Source organism: Hemicordylus capensis, chromosome 3, assembly GCF_027244095.1.
Source record: "Hemicordylus capensis ecotype Gifberg chromosome 3, rHemCap1.1.pri, whole genome shotgun sequence".
Lineage (NCBI taxonomy): Eukaryota > Metazoa > Chordata > Lepidosauria > Squamata > Cordylidae > Hemicordylus > Hemicordylus capensis.
In genome coordinates, this window is record NC_069659.1 from 95,782,596 (window position 1) to 95,788,319 (window position 5,724).

The window sequence follows — 5,724 nt, forward strand, 5'->3', positions numbered from 1 at the left end:
AACAGACTCCTTGATGACCGGAAAGGTTTAGTCTTAGAAGGTAATAAAGAAGCGCCCTGTGAACATCTAAAGAATGCAGAGCCTTTTCCAGCGATGTGGTTGGAGATCTAAAGAAAGTGGGCAATACCTCATCCTGGTTGATGTGGAAGTCCGACACAATTTTTGGTAAGAAGGAGATATCAGATCAAAGGAGAACCTTGTCTGGGTAGAAACATGTGTAGGGGATATCCATCCGGAGAGCCATAAGCTTATTTAGGGCGAAAGAGCTTATTTAGGGCGAAAAGCATGTCACGAAGCGTAGACAGCTAACCTCTTCCATTTGCTGGCATAATTTTGTCTTGTAGTAGGTTTGCGTTGATTCAGCATTATCTGTTTTAGGAGTCGATCTTCCACGTTGTCAGTTGCAGGGTTAGAACTCCCGGGTGTAGCAGGCACCCGTTGTCCTGAATCAGGAGGTCTGGGTGGTTGGGAAGTCTCTGAAAGTTGTTCAAAATCAGTCTCAGTAAATGCGGAAACCATGCTTGGCGGGGCCACCATGGTGTGATTAGGATGTACTTCACATAGCCTGACAGCAGGCGTGCTACAATTCTGCCCAAAAGCGGCAAAGGGGGAAACATGGAACTCCAAATTTCCAACCAGTCCAGCTGGAAGGCATCTCCCAAAGAGCGAGGATCATGACCTGCTCTCAAGCAGAACAGCTTGTATTTTGTGTTTTGCCACGTAGCAAATAAGTCGATCTCTGAATGACCCCATAGGTGGAATATCATCCATAGGTAAGTGTCGTTCAGTTCCCACTTGTGTCGGGTCTCCGTCAAGAACGAACGGCTGAGGCCATCTGCTAGTACGTTGTCCGTGCCTTTGATGTGGATGGTCATTGACGTAATACTGTTCCTGATGCACCAATGCCAAATCTGCAGGCTCAGGGCGCACAGAGACCTTGAGACTGTTCCTCCCTCTCTGTTCAGGTAGGCTATAGCCGTCGTGTTGTCAAGCTGTAACTTTACAACCCGGCCCCGTAGCATCAGAAGAAAAGACTTCATTGCAAGAAGACTGCTAATAGTTTTAGAAAGTTTGTATGTAGCTGGCTCTGTGAGTGTGTCCAGAGGCCTTGAGTCGTGGTGGCATTGCAATGACACCCCCCACCCTTGTAGGGAAGCATCCGTTGTGACCCAAACTGATGGAGGCTGTGCCTGAAAGGGTACTCCCCTGAGCAGGTTGGTCTTCTGAGTCCACCAGGACAACGTGCGTAGAACTGGCATGGGATCCAGTAGGCGCTTCTCTGGGCTGTCCCTCAGCAGGCTGAAGGAAGAGAGGAACCACATCTGTAACTTCCTCATCTTCAGACAGGTGTACGGCACCATAGAGTTGCAGGAGGCCATTAGGCCCAATAAGCGCTGTAAATGACAAGCTGGTTGTGAAGGCTTGCTTTGAAATTGGTGCACCAGGGATGCGATGGTCTGGTAATGGTCCTCTGGTAGAAACGCCCTCCCTAGGGTGGCATCCAGCACAGCCCCAATGAATGCCGTGACGGGCACTGGCGTGAGGCTGGATTCTTCCAGTTGACCTCCAGAGGTCCTGGAGAAGTCTCTACATATATTTTATCTGAGAAAGTAACTCACTTTTGTCCCATGATGAAAGGAGCCAGTCGTCGAGCTGGGGGTATAGTTTTAGCCCTTTTATCCTCAGGTGGGCCACTACCACCACTATGCACTTTGTAAAGACATGCGGGGCAGTGCAAAGTCCAAATGGTAGTACTTAGTACTGGTAAACCGCATTTCCTACAGTGAATCGAAGATACTTCCAGAAGGATGGACAGATCCCTATATGAAAGTAAGCATCCTTTAAGTCTAAGGTCACCAGCCACCGCTCCTGATGTAGAAGCAGCAGGATATCCTGTAACGTTGTCATGCGGTACTTCTTTACTTGGACGTACATGTTTAGATGTCTCAGGTCCATAATTGGACATATCCCCCCATCCTTCTTCGGAATCTGAAAATAGCGGGAGTAAAACCCCTCCCGTCTCTGCGCCCATCGCACTGGCACAACAGCTTTTTTGCGCAAGAGTTCTTGCACCTCTTGGTATAAGGCCGGCATCTCCTTCGTGAAGCGAATGCCCCCCAAACGGGGGCGAGCTTTGAGCTCTATGGCATAACCATACTCAGTCTTCAGAACCCAACAGTCTGATGTTATGTGGCGCCATGCTTGCGCATGACTCGCCAACCTGATGGAGTTGGTGGCTATTGGGGACGGCTGGGTGTTGTATGCTGATCCCCTGTTGTCCCTGACGTTCTGGGGAGGCGAGTAAAGCTGTGGTACTAGGTGATGCGATGGGCTGTCCTGATTCTCAAAGTCGCTGCTTGTTTTCTTCTGTCGGTTTTCGTTGACTCGACCGAAATTTGCCTTTTTGTTGGTTATTATGCTTATTATAAGGCTGGTATGACTTGCAGTAGTCCCGCCGGTCCTGTTGTCTATATGTAGGGCACGGGCAATAGAAGGATCTCGGTTTTCCAAGGTCAAGGCGAGGTCGTAAAAGTTTTGGCCATAAACTTTTATTTTTATTTTTTTTCATTTTCTCCATGGTCGCATCAGTCTCCTTGGAGAAAAGGCCCTTGCCGTCGAAAGGCAATCCTTCTATTTTGTCTTTCATATCTTGCTGGAGGGAGGCAGACCGAAGCCATGCATGGCGTCTCAGAGTTATTGCTGTAGTGATGGCTCTGGATTCTGATTCTGCCAGATATTTGGCCATACTTAGCTGTTGGCAGGTGAGGTCAGCTGCTTTTTGCATAGTCTTGTGGAATTTATGCTGAACTCTTCTGGAGACAGAGCATCCAAATCTTTCTCCAGATCTTCCCAAATGCAATAGCTATACTTTGCCATGCAGGCCGAGTAATTTGCCACTTTCGCTGAAAGACATGATGTAGAATATAGCTTTCTACCTATAACATCTAGTTTTCTCCCTTCTTTATCAGCTGGGGTGGTGTGCCTCCTTCCCGATCTGGAACTGGTCGCACAATCGATGACTAAGGAGTTCGGAATTGGATATTTGAATAGGTACAGGTTATCTTGCTCCTGCACGCGGTAGAGGCCCTCTAAGCGTTTTGACGTGGGAGTAGAAGTGTGCAGTACTTGCCAGGTGCACTGTGCCACGTTAGATATTATGCGTAGTAGTGGTAACGCGACGGCATGGGCAGACTGAGAATGCTGCATGAAATTGTAGACTGGATCATCTATGGTTTTTAGCTGAGAAGACAGATCCAGACCCAGCGCAGAAGCCATCTGCTTCACATGCGAGTGGTAGGCCTTTAGTTCTTCTGTCGGTGACACATGGGCCGGAGTAGTCCCATCTGGAGAAGTATCTGCCTCCACAGTTTCGGTATCCAACTCAAAATTGGAGGAACCATGGTGACTATCTTCCAAGCCCTCCTTGGAATGGGTTTGACTCGATGATGGTGGCCCTGGAGAAGCAGTAGGTGGAGGAAGCAGTGTTGGCAAGGGTTTGGTTTGCATTGCCAAGGTAGTGAATGTGTGCACTGTTGTTTGGGATCCTCTCTTGGTAATAAAAGGCCGAGGAGTTTGAGTGGAAGCCACCTTTTGCACTTTAACAGGTGCAGCAGGAGTATCTCCTGCTGATAACGGACGTATACGAAGCGGTGGAGCACCCAAATCAGGCTGTTGAAGAACTGAGTTGTCTGGATGCTGGACTGCAGAGCTTGCAGGTCTCCATGCATGGTCTTCCTGGAAGTCATACGCTACCCCTGGCGAGGCGGTACCTGGTAAGGCTGTTTCTCTCTCAACAGTGACACGGCATGGCTAAACCCGCAAGTGTGCCATGGAGTTGGAGTGGCTAGTTGAGTGGAAGGCAGTAGCCCATGAGCCAGGGTTGAAACCGGTGCCTGGCTATCATCAGTGTGTGGAAACGCGTGGAAAGGTTGAGGGGGTAGTAGCAGTCGAATCAAGCATCTTTAGAAGAGGGTCTAAAGAAGTGGGTTCCGCATCTGAGAGATCATCCTCTTCTAGAGAGAAAGTCACTGGAGCTAGGAATTGAGGAGTCACAGTAGTGATGTTAGCAGGCGTGTTCAACGCCGACAATTATTCCCCATCTCTCGACGTCGAGGGGGATCTAATTGGAGTCATGGCGGGTCCCAGATCACAGGCCGATCGGATCGTGGGCATTGATGTCGAAGCAATCGGCTTTGTTGTAGCTATGTTGTAGCAAGAGGCATCCACTTGTGATGTATCTTTCGGCATCGATGATTATGATGATGTTGCGTCTTTGGGCATCGATGGTGATTTCGGTGTCATGTAGCTCAGTGCTCTTGATGTCGAAGGCTCTCTCGGCTTCGATGTCGATGTCAAGCAGTCTGACGTCTTCGATGGAGAGGACTCCCTCGATATCAACGTCGATAGATAGATACTTTATTTACGGCCAATGGCCAAAACATGTCGATGTTGAGGGGGCTGTTTTTCTCGATGTCGATCGTGCAGTAGACGCTGAAACGACGTTCATCTCCTGAGCCAACCTCAGTGACGGCGGCGAGCTGGAGGTTGATATCTTTTTAGCCTGTTTCGCAGGCTTTTTGGCTGATGCCATTTTCTCACCCTGCCTTTTCAAGGGCTTAGGGGTCTTATCAGCGGGCGTAGAGGTTTTAGACTGGGCCGAACCCAGGGCCCTCATGCCTTGTGGTGACTTTGATAAAGTGGAGGGTGCAGTTAATGCATCGTCGTACAGAGCCGCCCGTAAATGAAGCTCCCTATTCCTCCTCATCTGCTTAGAGAAAGATTGGCAGACTTTGCAGGTCGAGGTTAAATGGGCCTCTCTCAAATATAACAGGTACAAACTGTGGCCGTCTTGAGAAGGCAATTTTGCTTTACACTTAGGGCAGCGTTTAAATGTCTTTTCCCCCTTAGGGGTGTCCATTTTACTCGCTCCTTGATACAATCCACGCCAAATAGCCAAAATCCGTCTGTTCTTTCAACAGCTGAAAAACGGCGCACAACAGGAGAACCAAAAAACAGTCCGAGGTCAAATCCAATAATCAAGCAGTCCAAATCACAAATCCAAAGAATAGTCAACAATTGGTCCGAGATCAGAACTGTGTAGCAGAACTTTGTAAAAAAAAATCGCAAGGAACCAAAATGAAGGAGCCGCAGAAATCGCGAGCAATCCCTACGGCGGTCAAAAAGAAACTGAGATGCCTGCGCTTCCTCCCGCCTTAAATAGCCATGTGGTAACGTGGGGTGGGGCGCAGGCGCTGAAGAGGAGCTGTAGAACTCGATACCGAGAGGCTTCGGCGCAGGTGCAGAACCCACTCTAATGATGTCAATGGATCACGTCCCAGATCAAACTCTACACTAGCTACCCAGAATGGTATTTTATCTATTTTATATTGTGCACCAATAAATTTTAAATGTTGGACAGCTGCTGTCTTTTATTAGGAAAATAAAAGTTTACTTTTTTAGGTTTCCAGGAATTTAAAATGAATTTATAGAACCTTATTGTCGTCATGCTTGGCAACAGCTTGGAAAGAAATGGCTGTGATTCTGAAATGTTACCTTATATTTTGATATGAAATTGCCTTATTTTCCCAGGCTATACAACAAAATGCACAATTTTCTTTAAACAGAACTCATGTACTTAATTGTCTCCTACTCTGTGGCACCAATTGTCACCATCCGTTCTACTTTTCCTGCCAAACAGGGTTGGTCAACCTTTAGATAATGGAA

At 48.0% G+C, this 5,724-nt stretch overlaps 1 long non-coding RNA gene across 1 annotated transcript; it reads left to right on the top strand.

The window, feature by feature from the left end:
* LOC128351828 (uncharacterized) lies at window positions 1–5,416 on the top strand. Its single transcript, XR_008320065.1, has 2 exons — window positions 1–165; window positions 4,980–5,416. It is a non-coding gene; the product is annotated as an uncharacterized LOC128351828 (long non-coding RNA).
* The last annotated feature ends 308 nt before the right edge of the window (window positions 5,417–5,724 follow it).